The sequence below is a fragment of the Rhea pennata genome, chromosome 4 (genome assembly GCF_028389875.1).
Source record: "Rhea pennata isolate bPtePen1 chromosome 4, bPtePen1.pri, whole genome shotgun sequence".
Taxonomy (NCBI): domain Eukaryota; kingdom Metazoa; phylum Chordata; class Aves; order Rheiformes; family Rheidae; genus Rhea; species Rhea pennata.
This window is the reverse complement of record NC_084666.1, coordinates 30,498,425-30,518,353: the sequence shown is the minus strand read 5'-3', so window position 1 is coordinate 30,518,353 and position 19,929 is coordinate 30,498,425. Positions and strand designations below refer to the sequence as shown.

General features: G+C 38.6%; 1 protein-coding gene across 4 annotated transcripts in view; it reads left to right on the top strand.

The window, feature by feature from the left end:
- The window catches only part of DLC1 (DLC1 Rho GTPase activating protein), a 231,300-nt gene that overhangs the window by 172,735 nt on the left and 38,636 nt on the right, over positions 1–19,929 (top strand). The window lies entirely within an intron of this gene.

The window sequence follows — 19,929 nt, the reverse complement described above, 5'->3', positions numbered from 1 at the left end:
ACAGGGCTTCACGCAGAGCTTGCAAGCATCCACCTTTCACAGACCCTTAATCTTGATAATAAAAAAAAGCATCTGGAAATATGTCACTAAAATCTCTAGTTACTCATTTTGAGAGTGTTGAATTTCAGAGTGGAAACTATCCTTTGAATTATATTTTTAACTGTTGAATGCCTGTGATTATTTTCTTCAAGGCATCTGTTTGTTTAAGCAATGCTTTCCTGCAAAGTTTTGTGTTTTTGTAAAGCCAAATAAATTATTTAAAATGTATTTATTTAGCAGCATGATTCTATCTTAGATTAACCGTAAATACTGGTTCTGACTCTCCTCTCTGTTGCTTCCACAAGTAGTTTTCTAAACTTGACAGGGATATTTGAAATGGGAAATCAAGATGTGAAGGAAGATGCTTGGTGTGGTTACTGCATGGCAACACACATTCCAACTCACAGCTAATTAAAGGCAATGCTGACATCTGAGAGCTGGGAACAAACTGGGATGTTAGATCTGCTTATTTGTACAGTAAAATCTTTTTCACAAAGTATTATTTTACTTCCCAGAGCCAAGGGCAGTCTGCAACGTCAATGTCAGCAGAAGCTTAATGTTGTATTAATAAGGGATAGTAAAAGAAGATGTAGCTTTATTAACTTAACATAGAGATATACAAGGACCAAAACATTAATCATAAGCATTCCTCTATTGACCTCCCAAAGGGCCAGACTCCTCCAACAAGGCTTATTATTCCCCACAGGAATAATAATATCCCATTTCAACAGTGAGAACCAAACAGTTGTCTTGGATTTAGTTGATGGATGGGCTATTTTTATTTTTTATTTCTTTAAGAGAAATAACATCCCTCTCCTTTTTGAGATCAGACAGCACGGTAACGGGCAGAGTCTGAGAATCTCTGCTGTATGGGATCACTGGTGATGTACTAAGTACTCCCTCTCATAAATACCAAGTTTTCTTTCTCGGAGCAGCTTCTTGTCATGACACTGTTTCCAACATATGGAAAGTTCATTGCTTAATATAATACAGGCAGAGCTTCCCTCTTTTCTGTGTCGTATCCAAAAGTGACCTAAACATAGTGAAATAACAACTCCACATTTATTAATATTGTAAGATTATCGGCCAGCTGCAGCAGATTTTCCAGAGAGTATATTGACAACTTGCATATGTGATTGCAAATACTCTGTTTTCAGCTTCTCTGAATTACATACGTTTGTGGCTGATCCTTGTCAGAAAAACTCTGTTGGCATGATTATTTTTGTGTATACAAAGGGAGTCCTTGACTTTTATGGAAAAACTTTGATGTAAAATTAGAAGAATCAGGCCCTGCTTCCTTTGTAGTCCTTGTTGATTTATTAGCAAGGAATAGCCTGACAAAACTGTTCAGTAACTCTTTTTCAGTCCAGTTTCTCCAGCATCAGTCTGTTTCGTAAGATAAGAAAAAAAGAGATGTGGAAAAGGGAGCCACTATGTTGAAGCATTTATCATCTCAAGTCATCCACTAAAAGAGTTTCCATGTTAACTTTCTGGGATCTTCTTTCCATAAAAATAAATTCTTGGTTTTTTGTAAGAGCTAACACTTACAGGAAACAAACAAACATCAAGTAAATCTGAGCAAAAACTACATCATAATGTGCTTTCCTCCAGAAAATATTAAGGTCAGCCTTTTCTATCAGCAAGTGTATTTTGTTCCCCCTTTCTGAGGTGAGTAATACCAATATGAGCTAGATCCATTCCCAAGCCACTGAGACAGAAAAGGGAATGTAACTAAACCCCTTACTTCTGGACTTCATTAAGATAAAGTGCAATTGTTTGTAAGTTTATGCACATTTTGCTGTAGCCCTCAGAAACCCACATCAGTGTGATTTAGCAGCAAAAATAGCTGTAGCAGATTTCTGTTTCCCTAAGCTGCTACCATGCAGTTCCCAGCTTCTGGTCATCTCTTGGCCAGTCCGTGAGGAGGGTTTGACGACCTTTTTGTATTTACTTACTGGGATTGAATTTAGTAAACAACTCAGAGGTTGAGGCTGGCATGTTTGCACTAAACAGCAGAATAATAACAGCATGTATTTAATTTAATCTGCCTTTTCCCAGTTAGTTGTGTATATGCCCAATGCTGCTACACCCAGTAGGAGAACAGACACAGTTGTATTGATTTTTATGTATCGGCTCCCACAGAAATCCAGCTGTGCACCAGCCCTGACACTGAGTTCTTCTTTTGCTGTTGTTGTTATTCTCTCTTCATGCTGGAGGCAACATTTAAAAAAATATTTAACTAAGTGCCATGAAATGACTTCATGAAAATTGCAGGGCTTCAAATGTAACCCTAAGAACATACACAGTAAAGGAGAAAGACATTCCTCCTACAGTCCAAGTTTTGGGAGGGTGGAGAGTGAAGGCTGGGAGGTACAAATCCAAGATCTGGAAGTCCAAGATCAGTAAATCAGTCTGCTGTACAATCTCTCTCCTTTCTTTCTATGGAAGTCTTCTGGTTGAAGCAGTCCTTAGGCTTCTCAGCCAGAGAATGTTCTTTGTTTCATAGGTACTTGCAGCACACTTAGCAATGGCAGGAGAAAATATACACTGCTTGTAACCTCTTTTCTTCAGAGTGCCTCCTACATGTGCTTAGTACTTGTCCCAAGAAAGTAATATTGCATGACTGCTGTCATGGGTGACCCTCATGCACGGTCTCGGCAGGCAATGCTAGTGTGATAGAAAGCCATGCTTGTGCTACAGGAAGGACTTTCAGGATGCTTCCTCATGTCTTTAGACCGTCTTTTAAAATTCACTCTGTTGTTTCTTTCATTTCTTTACCCTTTATTTTACCTTCTGGTGTTTTTGCAGTATTAATTTTGATTGCTGTTTTTATATTTTGGTACTGCCTAACCTGTGACTTTCATGTCAGGGAAAAATTCATTATTTGTGTTTTCACAAAAAAATGCATTTTTTCACTCTTTTATACCTGTAAGACTGGCCCTGCTGAGCAATGTAACACTGAAGGAAGTAAAAGTGGTTCTACTTGGAAATCTTAGGCAAAAGTCAAGTCATATGCTGACTCTTGAACTGCGAGCTGCAAACGACACAGGTTTTAAATGCTACCATTAGCAGATTCTAAGGAAATAGTAATTTAATTAAGTTTAATTATCTTCCATTAGAAAAAAAAACACTATGCAGCATTTCAAATGTAATTGCCTCAGTAAGGAAACTTGATTGTGAAAGTGTTAAATGTCAATTATACATTCATACACCTGTGTTCAGGAACTAATTCACCTATGGTTAGTTGTGCAAGCAAGTGTACTATACTGTGTGTACAAAGGAGAAAAAAACAATCAAAACAAATCAAATTATTTTGCTGTCCTGCTCTTGCAAAATGGAACAATTCCCATTTGCCTAATATTTGATACTACTGAAGTTGTTTCTGAAAAAAATACTTTTGCAGCCTGTGTTTTCCCCAGTTGGCATGGCTGAGTGGCGCATAACAGGAAGTTTTCTGACATTTTAAAGACTTCTGAACCAGACTGTAAATGGAGACCCTTCTGCACAGTTGTCTTCCTGAGAAATATGATGATTAGAATAAATTTGAAATATGTATCTCCCAGTAGTCAGACATAATCAACGGGCAAAATTATTCTCTTATTTTATATCCAGACGAGCCTTTGGCATCAGGATCATATAGCTATAAATGAAAGATGTGGCGCTCTCAGCTGTGGTCTGAGAGGTTATATGGAAGCAACTGAGAGTAGAATTTCATCCCGAATATGTAAACAGCAGCAAATACCAAAGCTGAAAAACTGAGTGGAGAAAAGAAGAAATAGAATAGGAAAAGAAAGGAAAGGAAACTTTCAGACGGAGGTGGGCCAGTTCTAGCAAGCAGTAGAAAGTTTTTGCTCTGCCATTGCCCTTACTAGAGCCGTTGCCCCAGTTAGGTGGCTAGCCCGGTTTTGTAGTCTGAGAAAACTGAGCTCTAGGAATCTGAGTTTGGGATTTTTAGCTTAAACTAAATGGACCTACAAACCATTTGGAGGGTTACCCATCACTGAATGCCAGAAAATATGAAAGTGATCCATGGTCGAGTACTCTGTGTTCCTGTCACAGGCCGTTCTGAGGATTCACTGTCTTATTGCATAATGCTGGACTCTAGTAACAAAACATCTGTTGGCTGCAAATGCAAGCTGCAGATAACTGCAGCATTAAAGTGACAAACACATATCCTCAGATCCTTAAAATTACTTCCGTAAAGGGGTACAGAATGGTGTAGCTACACTGGCAAGATTACTTCTTACATTTAGGATTCCAAATAATGTAACATAACCGCAACTTTTATTCTCGGACAAGATAATTACCAATGTTAGTATTAAGGTAAAAGCAAACCACAAGGGCTGTATATGCTAAATAGATTCTGTACACCAAATACAAATCCATACATCAAACGCAATCTATATTTTCTCCTCCCTCTCCAAAACAACACAGGCCTTACCTTCTGTCATGACACTCTAGATATAGAGTCACCACATTTAATGTCAAGATACTGACTTTTATTAGGAGCAATGTGCAGCCACCCATATTAGTTCTCCTCTCTAAGATAGAGAAGATAGTGCCTTTTCTAGCTCTCATAGCCCTGGCAGTATGGTTGAAAGGTAGCAGTAGTTTGATGGATGTTGAGGACAGAAAATTCCAATCATCTTGGCCTTGTGCTAGTTGATCTTTTTCCCTCTTGCTACAGTGGTGCAAAAGCAATGCACAAGTTGGATGCATCTTGGAGGGTTATGGGAGGCTATGAGTGGTGCAAATGGGTACAGCCTACAAAAGGGGAGAATTCCAAGTTTTATTCTCTTTTTTTTTTCAGCCAATTCGTGTATAGCTGTGGAAGATGCCTATACTGTCCATGTGTTTCGGTCTCTCTGACTGTAAAATGAGGGTTTATGCATTAAAATTGCTTGGAGGCTAATTCATTGCTTACAGCATGCTTTGCCAACATGTTGGCATCAGTTGCATGGCATCGTAGTAAGCCAAACAAATATATTTCCTCAGGCCATATTGTAGACTCCCTAGTCCCTTAATAGCACAGACAGAAATCTTTTGCCTTTGAATTCGTAATTTGCAGTCAAATACAAAATACAAAAATACTCAAACTGTAATTATAAACCACATGCTTTCTGTTTTTCTTTTCAATATGAAAGCTGTAGAATACTTAGGTAGATTATTTATCAGTTTGATTATTAATGATCTCTTAGAAATTACCGGCAGTAATTAAAAATGGATGTTTTCCTGTATCATATAATCAGTAATCAGAAACTGCTGGGAAAAACAGTGGTGAAGTGAAATCAGTCCCTGTAATGTGTTTTGACAGGTCTCCTCATTAAGAAAATAATTACTCAAACCACTAAGTATGTAGGAAAAATATATCTTCCAAGTCTGGCAAATGATGAACATGTTCCTTCTAATTTTCATCAAATTTTTCTATGAAATGGAAGAATCTCTGAAACGTATCTGTAATTGCTGCTAACCCTCAAAAGGGAGGTATCCAAAACTAATTTCTAGTGCCAAAACAAAACAGATAGTTGGCAGTCAAAGCACACCCACCCATAAACTACATTTTGGTCAAAAGTAACCAATTCCATTTTAACTCAGAGGCTCACGTCCCATCCTTAGCTCATCACAGATGATTGCCTTGTCTTTCACAGCTGTCTGAAACATCCAGATATCTCTGGCAAAAATAGGGATTGATGAGACTGCATTGTTTGCTGATCCACATGAACTTCCGTTTGTTACTATCTATTTCCTACCTGCACATGCACGAAACACTAAGTGAATTTCCAGTGTTATTCAGGATTTTCACTTTTTAAGTCTCTAGCAGGACTTTCACTATGGACTTAGTCTCCAGACGAGAAGATGGTCCCCATTGCTTAGAATTACTTTGTACCGTTCTTTCATTTATTCCTTCTTCTCCTTCCCGTGCAGTTTTATCTGTAGGAGTGATTCCTCACTTTATTCTTCACTTCTTGGCATAATGAAAAATCAAAGTGGTTATAATAAGGTTGGTTACTTCTGTCCTTGAATTGTCCAAGGGAACAGGAATGAATGAAGTGGAGGCTTATGCTAACTAATAAAACAGAATTTGATATGAACTTGAAGTTGCTCCTTTTCTTACTGCAGATGCTATCAGTCATCCATATCCACCCTTAAATTTATGTAGCCTGTTTCAGAAGGTCTCTTGCATGCACAGATGTGATGCTTCACAGGGTCTGCCTCTTCTTGTTCTCTTCTGGCAGCACTCAGCTCAGTCATAAAAGCACACGGCAGCCCTATCCCATGAAGTCTCCAGCTGATCTCCCATTCCAAGCAGCTTTAGAGTCTAGTAAGTAAGGAAAAGTTGTGAAATGAAAGAACCACAAACAAATTAAAAGAAAATGACAAACTGGAAGACAATAAAAAGCAGTAGAACAAACCAACCAACCAACAACACAGGAACAAAAGCTGATCAGGGAAGAAGATGTAATAATTGTGCCAAGGCTCAGCATGAGAACAAATGGGCTCCCATCTACCAGCCTAACATTAAACAGAGCTCTGTCATGCAGATTATTGGGCTGGTGCAGAAATACTATTTCTAAGAAGAAGAGATGTCCATGCCCAAGCGCAAAATAAACACGCTCCACCCAAAGCAAGGATAGCTATGGGTGGAGCATATGCCAGACCCTTGGGAAACTCATAGCAGTTATTCCTCTGATATGGATTGCCCCTGGCAGTCGCATGGATATCCTGCTTGCTCTTGCTGTGAAGGTTATGGTACTACACACATTTTTTACATAGTTTCCTGCTGATTTGTTAGGGAAAAAGAAGAGACTTGTAATTACAACTTGTTACTTGCCTAACTAAGGTGTGTTAGACACCTTTCACATTAACAATAGTTAAAAGTATTGATGGGTAACAAAGTTATCCAACTTGCAGCAGTTAGATTTGGAGAAGGCCCTACGGCATTATCTTCCATTCTGCCAGCAGTACAGGACCACCTCTCTTGCTCATGTCGTAGCCACCTACTGGGTATCATGTCCAAGAAGTGTTTCCTCTACTTTCTTTGTGGGATTGTTCCACACTTGCGTGACTCTCCAAGTCAGGAAGTCAAAGTGAACTCAAATTGAACCAAACAAAGCCTTTTCTTAGAGTTCAAAAAAGTTCATTTGTTTTGTTTTTCTTTAATTTCCACCCATCTCTAATTTGCTGATATCTTTCAGAAGCAGAAGTTCCAAATTTACATATAAAAGACTCCTTTCCTGGTATTCCTGGCTCGTCAAAAGCAAAAGATAGAGGAAGTTGTATGAGAAATGACCATGTAGCTGTCATCCTGATTTCCAGAGTAGAAAATGGGAAGAAACTTCTTACAAGTTTTCAGAAAACTGAGTTGTTTCTCTGAACAGATTCTTTTCAGTCTCACACATGCAAGTGATACTCTAAATAGTTTTGTGAGTTTTGCAGCTAAATGCTACAAAGCGTTACTTTGACATTTTAATGGTCTGTTTTAATTAATTGAAGCGAAATCTGCTCTTCTGAATGATTCATTTATCCTATCAACTTTTCTATTTTTGTAAGATTAAATCAGGAAGCTTGCAATAAGCTTCCTTTCCTGGAATTCCAGTTGAACATTATTACCTTTTGTTTAGACTGCATCACTTATTCAGCTGATAAGAGCAGAGTATATTCCACTGGATATGTAAAGATTTAGCAATTTAGATTGCTTAAGGAGCCTTCAATATTTTCCAGTAAATGAAGTTACTAGAACTTCAGGAAGTCACTCAAAAGACATTCTGTAAATATGCAGGCATGAAATTGTACACTGTATCATATACCATTACAAAGATGTGTCTCAGCAAAGCATACATACATTTTTTGTCCTTGACAGTAGAGGCATATTGTAGTTTTCCACTATGTAATTCTTATTACAATCACAGAGTTTGATCATGATCTTTAGGACACTAAAAACCTGCCAAATGATTCCTTGAGCTGGCAGACAAAGGCATAAAAAGATCTAGTGACCAGATACTGAGTCTAAGAGAATCACAATTTGGATTAAGGCACACATTTTAAACTCTGAAGTAATTTGTCACTTCAAAGCTTAAAATCAAGGTACCTTCTTAAGAGAGGCATTGTAAAATGCTAGAGATAAAACTTCAAGCAGGGCTCCTGAGCAAGGTTTGTATTGCAGTGACCCTTAAAATCTGTGAATGAACAAGCAAGTGAAAATACACATGCACTCTTTAATTGTGCACGATTTTTCTGAAATTACAGCTTGCTGTAGACCACAAATGAGTTTACACATAATCGTATTTGCTGCCTGCATGCTTTGGATATTACATTTGTCTTACTCAGTTGTATTCTGGCTCCTATCATATTTGTGAAAATTGTTTAGATACACATTTTTTCAAGTTTTTAGATAATTACAATTAATTTTGTTTACTTTTACATGGGATTTTTTTGGCCTAGGACAAAGTTTGGCTTTCCAAACAAAGAAAAAGTCATTTGTTTGTAAGCTAACACCTGAATTTCCTTTTACACTTAGCAGAAGCAGGTAACGTTGCAGTTCAGTATCTAACATAGTCCAACAGGAGCCCAATTTCTTATTGCCCGGTATTTTCTTTACTGTTTATAACAGCAAGTCATTTTCAGTTTGAGTTTACCCTCAACCTTGCCTGTTTCTGCCTACAGACAGTTTTCATTTTTGCATTTATTTTCATTTGTTTTCCACTCTTTCTCTCAAGGGAAGAAGAGAATCCAGTGAATTTGTCTTCCACTATGAATTAGAGTAACAGCTCTGCTTGTCTGTGCAGCCAAAGATGTCTGAGTGAAGGCACTAACCTGTAGCCTTAGCCTCTCTCTCTGGAGACAGATTTTCCAAAGCATCTAAAATATATGGGAACACAAAAAGATAGGTATTCTTAAATTGAACCATCCCCCCATCTCCATCCATTGATAGATAGATAGAGAGATAGATAGGTCTATATGTTTATTTATGTAATAGACAGAAAAAATATATGTAGCAATTACATAATAGATTTGTGAAAAATATTTATATGAATTTATTTTTATATATTTATGTATTTATAAAAGATGAAGTAAAATTATACCTGCAGGAAAAATACTTTGTCCGCTCCAAATCTATCAATGTCTAGATCATTTAAGAATTAGGCAAAACCTCCATAAATAAATCATAAAATAATTAATTAATGTGGGTGTTTTCAAAGGACGAATAACTAATATTCATATTAACTTAGAGCAGGGCAAACGTGAAAAGCTTCATAAAATAACGCTCATTATTGCAAACGCAGATCAAAAGAGGTGCTTATCAAAAGTGGAGACAGTTTATTTCCATCGTGGAACAAAGGACAAAAGACACAGTGTCTTGTCCCTTCCTTTGAGGTTTCTCTGTCTGCTCCTTTCCACTCCCTTTCCTGATAGGCTGCAGTGCCTTGATGGCTGATCTTCCGACTAAACCGCAATAATCAGCTCCGGGGAACATGTCAGCTACTTATTTTTGTAACAGGAACGATGGAAATAGCATCACATTGTTAATAGAGGTAAAAGTGATTAAAAATACCCTCTTGAGTTTTCCTTTCTAGCTCTCCTAGTCACAATGCACTGGAATTGATCCAGAACAAACTAGGACTTTACAGACACACATTTTTACTGGAATCAGAGAAGTTTGATTCATCTTTAGCCATTTAGGAATGCTTGTGTTTTAAAACTGCTGCTATGTGAACCAAGAAAAACTGGTTAGCCTTTTAATATACATAATTATTTTTTCACATCACTATTTCAAACCTAAAGCAAAATAGAGGTATTCATTTCTAAATCAGACTTAACATTGTACATTTGTGTCTGTACAGTATATATATATGCAGTTTGTGTCATACTAGTGCAGTGAGATCTGATTAAGAGCATTTGTTAGCACCGAGCAAATTACAAAGCAACATTCACAGCAAATTTGTGGCATCACACAAAGTTTGCGTAGTCATATGTTCTGAAAATGATACTGGGTAATTAATTTAGAATGAGATGCTTCACTCATTAAAGGTAGCATCATTTCAAAAATACGTGAAACTTGTGCATAGAGAAAGTTCCATAATATTTGCCTGACTAAATAAGGAATTCTTATTTACTTTCATTAGTGGAAAGTTCTCCAAAATTTCAACAAACACAGAATATAACACTCCCTGTCCAACAAGGGAACACTAAAAAGCACACCAGTGCAAATTTTACTGTTGTGTTTTCATTTCCTTAATTATAAAGAAGAGTCTCTCTGTTGATTTTGAAGTTACCATATCCACTTCCAGATATAAGGATAGCTTAGACCAAGAAAATTCAAATAGGCAAACTCTACTTCAGTGTTACAAAGATCAGATAAACAGTGCTTGGTGCACTTCTTTGAGACAAGCCACTCATACAGTGCCAAGTCATATTAGAAATTCATTTTCTTAGCTGAAAGTGGACTTTTCATGCAGAGAGACCATTATGAAAAGCCTGGCTGTTCTAGGAATCTGTACTTTGATTTCTGGCATTGTCAGCCAGATCAGAAATAGTAGGTACAAGTGGCCAGAGGATAAAGCAGCAGCTTTTCCTTCTTGAGAAGCTATTCTTAATGCCATGAATATAGGAGTTTCAAATGAGGTGTGATTGAGATCACAAGAATGGTCTGCAAAAAAAACTGAAAAATCATCATCTAAAAGGTATGGCCACGATCCTGCAAGCATTCGTGTGCTCAGATTTCAATATACCCTTCAAACTAAACAGAGCTGCATACATGATTAAGCATTTGTAGGGTCAAGGCTTAAATTCCTTTTCCTCCTTAAAAAAACAAAGCCCTTTCTAACCAAGGAAGGAGATCATGCAAGATGAGAAAAACTATTTCAAGACAAGTAGACCCATCTTAACAAGTAGACCCATCTTAACTGACTGATCTTTCCATTATGTTTTGCGTTACTTTAAAGGGTAGCTACAAATCTGTGGGTAGCACCCAATTTTCTTTACATTATTATTAAGTGCTTATTGGTTTACACCATAAAATAATTAATAGCTATGTAAAGCAATTCTAGCAGAAATTCAGCAGGATACTTGGATACCATTCTCTTCCTTGTCTCTTTACTAGCTTTGTTCATATCCAAAGGGTCTGAGCATTGGGTATCAACTGGCTTCACGGAGCTATTAAAACAGTTGTTAGATTTTCATTAGCCTGTTGTAAATTGCGAATATGGTTCATTTGGTAATGGTCCACTAAGTCTGACAGTGGTCTCACATCTCTCAGTCTTTTTCCATATTTCTTTTTCTAGTTCTAGGTTCCCAGTTCCTCCAAGAAACTAGAAATATTTGTATTTTGGTTCATATCCTTTTCTCCATTGGGGAACACTGTTCACCAGCTCGTGATCTTTCTGTTCTTCACTTGCACTGGGCAAAGGAAGAGCAGATGAGGAAAACAACAAAGAAAGGCACTTTTTCCCCTTATAATCATTATTGGTAGCAGCCAAATCCTTATGAGGAGAGAAAAGAAGAAGAAGATAGAAATGGAAGGAAAAAAAACAGAGGAAAGTGATGAAGAAACTGGCAGCAGCTGAAAGTATGTACCCAGCAGAGGCAATCACATAAAAATCTTATCTTTGATGTAAAAACAGAAAGTTTCCAAAGTGTATTTTCAAACCTTTTTTTTTCAAACCAGTCTATGATTTTGCAGTACCTGGCTCATATTTTTTGCACATGGAATTCACAGTATCCAAGTGCTACTGCACCCTATGCCAAGTGGTTTATTTCCAAATAATTTCCAAATAATTCTATTGACTTCATCAGCTGAGAAATTCCATATCCTGACTTTTTAGATGACTTTTCAGGATGTTTTGTGCTATTCTGTCAGGCTTTTTTGTAGTGCTCTCCTTGATTACGTTAAGGAGCTGAGAGGCAGGCATGTGGTTTCTTAGAACTTAGATAATTAAGTTTGCAGGGTCAATATGACATGCATGACAGACTCTAAAGAGCTACTGGTAAATCAGATGGAAAGTTCTGCATATACACCTTTCAAGTCATTGTTTATACTTCCTGACTAGAAAATCAGATCCCAGCAGCACTGTTAATCTTCAGGTTTAATAGACCTTCTGTATCTGGAAAAAATAAAGATCCTCAGCAAGGAAAATTGACACTATTTCTGTACTCGAATGCTGCTCATGTGAACTATAATTCTGCTGAGTGATGTAAAGGCTCTAGTTTCAAAGGAGGGAAGGTCCTGGTTTGAGCACGAAAGGTGCAGGATGTCCTATCACTTAATCACTTGCCCCATTGATCCTAGCACAGTTATGTCCCAGGCTGCCTTGAACTCTCTGAAGCTGTGATCAAACAAAAAGCAAGTTAGCTGAATCAGACTTTCTTCCTGAGTTATTCTTCTCACAATAGAAGTATTTTTTTTACTTTTCTCATTTTAAAAGTACAAGACCAGAAAGGATCCATACCCTTGTTGGTACCACATCCTGTAAATAATGCTGTTCATTCAGTTACCTGAGCTCCATGAAGAAATAATTGGGTTCTCTATTCCTTCTAAGCTGACCAGAGGGCACTCTCTTTATTTTGTACCACCCATCATATGTATATTAATAAATCTTTAGCAAAACAAACAGAATCAAAAGATCTAAAGAATCCAATGGCATAAAGTTTTAAAAAATATCTGAGCTATTTCTGCCCTGTGTATGTAATCTGTTGGATTCCCACAGGGTGCACTATGTGCCCAGGGGAGCTGGGCACTTGGTAGTACTGGAGGAAGAAGAGGATTCTTCAGGTTGCATTTGTTGCAATACTAAAGATTTTCTATAAAAATGTGAATAGTTTGCTATAGAATGAGTAACCCTGTTTTCAAGGAGATAAAATTGCCTTAGAGACACAACTGTTGGTATTTTATGGCATTATATGAGTAGCTCCTTAGCTTTCCCAAAATTCTGGGACCACAGACTTCAAAAATGACCATCTACACCAGTATAGTCTGCCTCGTGGTATTCTGGATTTATAGTAATGGAAAGTAAGAGAAGAGTTTGCAACTTTGCTTTAGTGGGAGAACTGTTGTAAAGTTAAAAAAAAACAGTCAAGTAAGCTTGATTTTTCTGGTGTACTCCAGACAAAGAGATTTAACTAAAAGTATTCTCCAGTCAGGACTATATCTTTGCATTTTAAGATCTGAAGAAAAAATGGCATTTTAGGATATGAAAGGACCCCAAATTTTTCAACGTTACTAAAAGTAAGACTTTTATCTATTCCCAGTAAGAATCTCTTTTTTGAAATTCAGAATTAAGATATTTAAAACTCGCTCTGGACTAAGGCTAGATATAAGAGATTTGCTCTCTCAAGAACAAACTCATTTACCATGTCTCTTTGTATGAAGGTGAAAGTAAAACCTCAGACACAAACAGACTAAGAAAGGTAGTCATTCATAATGTGACAGCATTGAAATATTAAAGCAAACTAACTCTTGCCACGTTTCTTTTTTGTGGTCGTGTAACAGAATACATGTCTTTGTTTTTAAAACATGCAAGCTCCTATTAACCTGTCAGTCATTTCTACATATTGTATCATGCTCACGAGTAATATCGTACAGTACTCTCATTCTCTGTAACATGCTGACATAAAAAGAGGAACGTGGCACGGAGAAGGAGGAGGAAGCATTTTTTAACTAAGCCAGCTGTCCATTTAGAAGTCATAATCTGAAACTGTAGAGTGAAGAATGAACACCCCAAGAGTTCTCTTACTCCTCCGAACCCCTGTCAGGTCCCGAATCTGTTGATGAAGGCCAAACAGCCACTTCTTTCTGCCTGACCCTCTCCCCTTGCTATTGCTGGCCCTCATTCAAGTCAAGATCACATTCATCTGGGTAATATACGCCTAATAAATCTTGTCTGACTCAGTTTGTTCTTACTGGCAAGACAGCTAGCTTCCCCCTCCACTTCTCTCGTCTTTCCGCAGGCATCATTATGGGTGTTGACACTCCAGCAAGTTACTTAAGGTGCTCTTAAGTAACTGTCTGCATGTATGCCTCTACTTCACCTCCTAGTAAAACGCAAGGTAATTGCTGCCGTAAGCTGTTTTTCTGTTGCGATAGACAGGAGCATGGACGGGCACAGTGACAGAAATAAGCATTCAAAATGGCAGTCTGCAGTAGGACTTTTTTCAGGCCCAGTATCAGTGTAATAATCTCGCACAGCGCTTTCCCCAGTACATCTCAAGGGCTTTGCAGAAGAGGCACATATTCCCTGGTCTCTCCACAGGAAAAATGAAGTATGAGAAAGAGAATGGATAGGTTGCCCAGTAAATTAAAACCTGCAGAAGAGAGCAGATATTTGAATCTCAGTCCAGTGTTGTGTGCAGGAACAGAACAGAAGAGGGTTAGGAAGCTGCCTTACATCAGGCCTGACTTTGTTCACTGGGCTTGTTAGCATGTGTTTTCCTTCTTGGTTGTCTCTGTAGCTTCACACTGCATTCACAATAGCTACTCTTCAGACGATAGCCAGTACTTCCCTTGATGAATGTTGAGGTGAAATTAGCCATCACAGTGTATGTGTTCCAGTTGCCATAGTTATCATGCTTTATTGAGTCATGGGTTTAAAATGATTTCCTGAGTCCTGGAGATTCCCCAAGGCTAAAACAGCAGCAGTCTTTCACATAATGGGTCAAACGGTCCAGGTGGATGCATGTGCCTATTTCCTCCAGAGGAAATAATTTTAATGAAAATAGAGTTCATTTAACTAAAAAGCCTTGGATCATGCAAGATGGACGATGAAAGCAAGAAAATGTTGTTTTTGAAAGGAAATTTTTCATTGTTTGTAATATTTTTAGTTACTATTAATAAAAAAAAGAAAACATTCTTTTCTTCCCTTCAACTACTTTTAACCCTAGCTGGGCACTGCGGGGCTGGCATGGCCTGACCCAGGCTATTGTGCTGAATAGTTTAGCATCTAATATGCATCATAACAATGCAGCTGCTTGATAAACTATTTTTTCATCACTGTTTTGTCATATTTAAGGCACGAATCCCTCAGTTCCCACATACTTTAGTGGAAAAGTTGCATCTTACGTCGTGTTTTTGTGGAGGATACCATATCTCTCTGTGAAAGTTGATGCTTTTTCTTGATCAAAATGGATATCATGCATGAATTCAGCATCCTAATGCTGGAATGTTTGGGAAACTTGAGATTTTAAAGGCGAAAGGTAAAATCTATTTGCTAAAAAGTGAAGAGGAAAGAGCTGGTCGATTTAATAATATAGCTGCTGTCATAGGAACACAGAGTGAAAATAAGAAATAAAAACCCCACTTCTTTCCTATGCAATACAAAGCTGAGATATCTATCCTGCCTCCATTATACTCCATCATCAAGCGCTTCATCTTTTGATCATTCTTTAACATATACTTTGAGTAAAAGCATCCTTTCCGCTGCCTTCCTCTCCCACTTACTTGCACACAGTGACTTATAAGCATCACTTATCACCACTTATAAGTAAGTGGAAGAGAAGCAGAGACACAAATCCAGCCACTGCCTCTGCCCTCCAGCTGACGCCTCTCGACAGGGGAACAGCCATGGTTGACTGCTGCAGTCTCGGGGCCACCAAGGCAGCTCCCACAACTAAAGGCAGCGAAGGTATTTAGCAGAGCCAGAGTTGTCCTACAGCTTTCCCTCACGGAGTGTGTTAGAGTAGCTCCCCTGGGACTGGCATGTCATTAGGACTAGCTGATGCTTCCATCAAATACATACAGAGGTAGCTTAAAACTGGGAATTCTGCCCTTAGGTTTATTTAGTCATGATGATTTCAGGTCCAGAATCCTTGCTGTGAAGCAAGGATTATGGACGCTGTCTTTGTCAGCAAATTAACAGTTATTCTGAATTTGGGGAGTTAATGAAAGAGGACTTTTCCTATCTGCCTGGATCATCCCTAAGCCTCTGTCAGAGGCCAGAAATTCTAACCACCTCCTGTAGCACTACTAAACAAGGGTTAGTTCACCCAAATTTGCTTTCCATACTTTCCTGGAAATCAAAATAAGTTGGTTATTTTTTCCAAAGGTGAAACTTTTAATTGGTAGAAGGTAATCTCATTAAGAATAGAAGATTTTGCAGTCCTCAAAAAATAAACCATCATCAGTGATACTAAGTCTTGAACACAATATAAAAGCGAGATCCCACATCTCCACCATTTTCCCTAGAGTAAAACTCTTCTGTGAAAGCTAAGGACTGCACCTTCTGTGCTTAAAATTGAATGAAAATATTTCTCTCCTCCTACTATTTCAGTTCATCTGTATTTATACTTTACCAAATAGTATCTGTCAAACTGCATCTTCACTGTAATTTTTATTTCTCATCCTTTTGTGCGTCCATTTAATGCAGTCTTTCCTAAGTACGTTGTGTACCTGGTAATTTAATTTTTCAACCTGAACTTACGGTGCTTAAGAACATTCAAAAACAGACAAAAATATAGAACTCATTGATCTCTCCTTTTAAAATACAGTCAGTTACATGTATCACAAAGAATAAGGGAATTTTTTTTAATTATTGGTAAAAAAAAAAAAAAGAAAGAAAGAAAGAAAGAAACTGAAAGAAACTATATGTTGGCTGGGATCAAATATAAGTAAGAGCCCCTCATATAGAATTTTTATTACGCAACAACCATGAGTTTCGTTATTATAAGCAGCTATTTCTAGAGGAAGATTGCCAGAGCAGTGACTCCATCAGCTACAAGAAGTAAAGCAGTATCTATGTTTATGCAACATAATATGTTTACTATATATTTTGTTAAAAAAATGCTTTGGAAACATGCTTGCTTTCATTTTGCAATTCTTTAGTATGTGAAAGAATAGCTTTCTGAAAGCAAGGGTGCTCTTAATAAAGCTTATCTCTGAGAAGTGATAGTGCAAACACTCCTTGTCAAGAGGCCTGAACAATTAAACTCCTTTAAATAATTACTTTTCAGTAAAGTCAAGTGCTAGAAAATACAAACTTAATTGTTTCACTGACAGTAGTTGGAACATGGAGGTCCTTTGGACTGTGGAAATACTATACATGAAGACCCCAGGCGACAGTGAATCCAAGTCTAGAGCCACAGACCTGGTAACTCAAGCTGAAATTGCTCTATAATCTATCATGCTGTTTCTAGGAGGATATTAATACAAGCGTTTAGAACTGCAGTCATGTGTCTGACAATCCTGTGCTTGTATCAGCAGGGCAGTTGACTAATTACAAATTGGGACTTTTGTGTACTGCACTATTAGAAGCAAAGGATGACAAGGGGGGTACAGTTAACTATTAAGGCATTTGGGCCTCGGAGGGAAAACAGAGGACAATCAAGTCCTTATTATTAGATGCCATCCTGCGAATCACTCCCTTATGCACTTTCAACAGAAGGGGAATTCACCTTTTAAAGTGAATAATTGTGCCTGTGGGGCAATCCTTTACAATTACTTTACCATCCAGCTAGAGCTCATTGATTGCATTAAGGATAACAGTCCTCCTCCGAAACAATCCTCTTAGGCAGACTACTTATAAAATTGTGTGCCTCTGCTGGGCGGCTGCCTGCTAGTTGAATCACCAATGAATTAAAGAAATAAAAATATTAAAGGCCAAAGCTTTACTGATTTCACAACACTCTTTAAAGTGAGTGATTAGGGTGGTTGCAGCCTGCTAAACACCCATGCCTCAGGTGGAATGCTCCCCTGAGCACGTTTTACAGCTCATGCAAGACTGGTGCTGAAAATACATCTGCTTAAGCAGCCCTATAGAATTCCAAGTTAAAATGCAAGCCAAAGAGACTGGATGTCTTCAAGAATTGATAACAAACTAGAATCAAAGCCTTTCTCTTTCAGATTACCAGCAAGAATCTAATCCAGGTCAGTGATTATCCTCTGGCATCTATTTAGTGATGATCCTGGCAGACAGCGTACTCCATCACAAAAGTCACTGGTTCTGACACTGCTGAGAGTATCCACAAAGCCAAAATGAGCATGGAGATTTCTTGTTTACTGAGGGAGACTATTGGCTTTGCAAGGAGGAGAGAAGGGCTGAACTAGACTACAAAAATAGCATTTTATAATCATCATCATTCCTTTGCTATTTTACAAAGTGGTAGAGGTAAGAATGATAAACCTTGGCTTCAATACTGAGAGCTCCCCATCTTCTGTGTCCGTACCACATTTGTGCTGTTTGCACATATCTCTTCACTCCTTTGCAGAATTCGCAGACAAAACTCTCCACTCTGAATTCTTGTTTTGCCTCTTATCACACAACCTTCTCACTTTCTGTTTTACTTCACTGCTGCCCAACTCCCCTTCTCATTCTCAATTTTTTTTCAGTGCTCTTTCATGTTACCTAGTCCTTTACCCCCCCCCCTTTTTTTTCTGCAGGGTAGAAGTCCATTCTCTCCTGCAAAAGCTTCGTGTGGGCCCTATACAAACACTTCCTACACAGAGGTGCAGGCTTGGTCCAGGAAGCAGTCTAGGCTTGTCAGTGTCATGTCACAACTTATATTAATAACTCTGCTTTTCACAGAGGGTATTAACCTGATAGTTGGTTTCTGGTGGCCTTCTGGTTCTAGCATTACTGTTGTGATGGGAACATCTCAGCACCAGCATGCTTTCCCACAAGTTCTGGACCATTTTATTTATGTATTTATTTATGAGGATCCATGTTGGAGAAACAGTTTAGTTTCTCTCTTTTCTAGAGTTCAGTCTCTAAAAGTCACACACAATTTGCACCAACCTTTTCCATCTTTTGTCATGATTATTCTGTCACTTCCTAGTCTACCAAGTGCTTAAAAGTGTGGACAATGAAGACAGAAAACCAATTAGACTAGGATTACCTTGTCTGTTCAACAGCTGGAATTTAGCATATGTCTGTCTTCCCTGTGTGAATTAAGAATTCACATTTTATGGGTTTTTCCTACCTTGTAAACATACAACTTGCTGCCTTGGAAGAAGCATTCAAAAAGGCAGGTAAATCTGCCTATGCCAAAAAGAGCTGGAATTAGTTTAGATATGAAGAGGTAATTGATTAAGCGGGAAATGTATATAAAGTCAAGCTTGAAGATATAGTACAGTTTCATCCTCTTCTGGACTATTAAAGTAAATTAATGACCTGGAGCTGTGTAAGAGTTTCCAGAAACAACACTGTAATAGCCAACTTGCAACACTTTGCAGCCTATAGAAGGGGGAGATGTTTATTCTTCAACAAATTGCCTGCTCAGGCACCACACAATATATACTCTATATCTGACAGATCATAGTGCAGAAACAACAACTGAAACTTAAAATAACAAAAGTGAGTATAAAATATGATGTTGGCTTAGAAGAAAACGACCCAATCATAATCCATGATGGTATCCAGACATTTTCAAAATTTCACAGTACTCTTTTCCATGCTGATAGCTTGGCAATTGCTCAAAAGTAGCTGTGCACGCTTTGTGCCATTTTAAAGCCCTGAATATGAGGGTCTACCGAGAAATAAGCGCTTGAACAATTATCGGAAAATACACGGGGGAGAAGATGGCTTAGGGGGTGACTCCCAGGCACAGAGCTATGGGGCAAGGCTTTGCTTGGCTGTCCAAGAGCTGTGGACGTGGCAACGCTGGGGTCCCGCAGGGGGGAGAACGGTTGCCAGTTTTGCTCCGGTTGCGAGCGGAGCCCTTGGCGGTGCGCTGATGCTTTCGATGTTGCTCTTCTTTTTGATGTTGCTCTTCGGCACGCTGGCTGGGGAGGGACACGTTCGCGCCCCCCAGCCATCCTGCCAGGCAGGCAGCAGGCTGAAGGCTCGTCGCCCCACGCGCCATCCCCACAGCAGCCCCCAGGGCACGTCTGTGCGGTCCCCACGGCATCCCCATGGCTTGGCCCACGCCAGGGCGCTGCGCGAGCTCCCGGCTGGGCTGCACGGGCCC